At 57.8% G+C, this 2,050-nt stretch overlaps 1 protein-coding gene across 1 annotated transcript in view; it reads left to right on the forward strand.

The window, feature by feature from the left end:
* Positions 1–2,050, forward strand: part of SACK1E (scaffolding CK1 anchoring protein E) — a 17,724-nt gene that overhangs the window by 14,869 nt on the left and 805 nt on the right. The gene's annotated exons all lie outside the window — the stretch shown is intronic.

Below are 2,050 nucleotides of genomic sequence, written 5' to 3' on the forward strand. Positions count from 1 at the left end.
GCCTCCGGGTATGGGACTAGAACCATGGTTGACTACATGGGAGTCCAGTGACATAGCCATTACGCCAACTGCTGTTCCCAGGATGACAATCTTGTCAGCACCCTGTCACGTGCCAGGCCGCCATGCCAAGAGCTCTCTTAGCCGCGGTTAAGTTTAACCTTCCCCACGACGCTGTGAGGTGGTGATGTGGAGCTCTCCATGCACCCAGTTCGCAGATGGAGAAATCGAGGCCTCAGGGAAGGATCGAAATTTGGCCCTGGCTACCTCCCACACAGGGAGTCTTAAAGGGCTTTTTGTTTTGTTTTTGTCAGAGGGTGTGGTGCGTGTACTCACCAGAGGGAGAGAGGGAGAAAGCCCCAGCAGCTGGGACATGGTTGTGTTGCAATCTCTTCTCTGCCATCTCTCCATCCTATCAGGCCTTTGGGCACAAACGCACGTGCGCCTGGTATGTTTTATCAAGCTGCCAGGCTGGGATTTGAACCATGGTCAACTAGGTGGGATCTGACTCCCTTAACCACTAGGCCATAGGGCCAGCCCTGCTTTTACATTTTCAGAGTTTATTTACGGGACTAGCAGGTGGCGTAGCAGTTGCATTTCCGGACTCCCACATGGCTGACTATGGTTCGAGTCCCATACCTTGTGGCTTGAAACTCACACCAGTGTGTGTACATGTGTGTGCCCAGGAGGACAATGATCCTGGGGGGACACTGAAGGGGAAGGGATCAAAGGGGAAGGGATTGCAGCGTGGCCATGCCTCCTGGGGGGTGAGTTCTTGCTTTCTGTCTCTCTGGGGAGTGCACGTGTCCTATAGCAAAAATCTCTAAAACAAGACTTGATAAAATTTTATAAAACAAACAAGAAAACTCCACAAACGTTTATTCATTTACTTCCTTCCATGAGAGAGAGAGAGAGAGACAGTGAGACAGTGAGCACGCCCACAGGGTCTCAGCAGGTCAGGGTCAGGGTGGAGGTCCCAGCTCTCCATACCCTGTGGGTGGGTCTCCACCCCCGCACCCCTGCATGACCCCAGATGGGGCTCTTTCTTTTTTTTTTTTGAGAGGCTTTTGCTATAGGGCGTGTGCACTCGCCAGGCAGAGAGAGACAGAGAGACAGAAAGCGAGAAATCACCCCCCAGGGGGAATGGCCACGCCGCAATCCCTTCTCCTCCATTCTCTCGGGATCTTGGGCACGCATGCACAAGCGCCTGGCGTGTTTAAAGCCGCAGGGTCCAGGCCTCGAACCACGGTCGACTACATGGGCGTCCAGCGACATAGCCATTACGCTAACTGCTGGTTCCCCCAGATGGGGCTCTTAAACCCTCTGCTCAGTGGCTTCCCAGATGAGCGGTGCAAGGAGGTTTGGGGGGACGGGGCTGGGAGCACGGGGACCTCTACTCCCACGCCCCCAGCTGCTTAGACTGGGCTTCCACCAGAGCCTGCTCCCGTTCCCTGGCTAGGTAACGTCTCTGAGTCTGTTCCTTCAGCTGCAGGGCGGGCTGTGGGGCGGGAAAGTGCGGAGCGTGTGGGCAAACAGGTGCCCCCAGGATGCAGGCGGACCTGGGTGAGCTCTGTGAGCCGTGCCCTTTCCCCGCCTGGTGGCTGTAAGGAATGCCTCCCCGTCCTAATCCAGTCCTCGAAGCTGGTGGCTTTGAAAGGTAAAGTGGGACGGGCAGGGCAAGGTCCTCGCCTCCAGCCTGGTCTGGGCCGTCCTCACCCAGCATCGCCTCCCTTGGCAAATATTTGTTCCCTCCTACCCCGTACCCCCAACGGCTGCCAGCTGCTTCCTGCTCCGCCCCGCTGCAAAGCCGCAGGTGGGAGGGCAGCTCCTCCCTGCTCCGGCTCCGTAGGCCACGCCTCTCCCTTCCCGCCCCTTCCGGAGGCATGGGGGGCCTTCTCGCCTCCCTGCCGTGTCATCTGCACCCCATCCTCCCTCACCTCCCTCCTCCTGCCATCTCGGTCCCTCCAGTCTCATCTCCCCGCCACGTTCTTCCTCCTCCCTCACCTCCTCCATCTTTCCTCTCCTCCCTCGCCTCTCTCCCCCTGGCTCTGAG

The sequence above is a fragment of the Tupaia chinensis genome, unplaced genomic scaffold (assembly GCF_000334495.1).
Source record: "Tupaia chinensis unplaced genomic scaffold, TupChi_1.0 Scaffold000673_1, whole genome shotgun sequence".
NCBI classification, from domain to species: domain Eukaryota; kingdom Metazoa; phylum Chordata; class Mammalia; order Scandentia; family Tupaiidae; genus Tupaia; species Tupaia belangeri.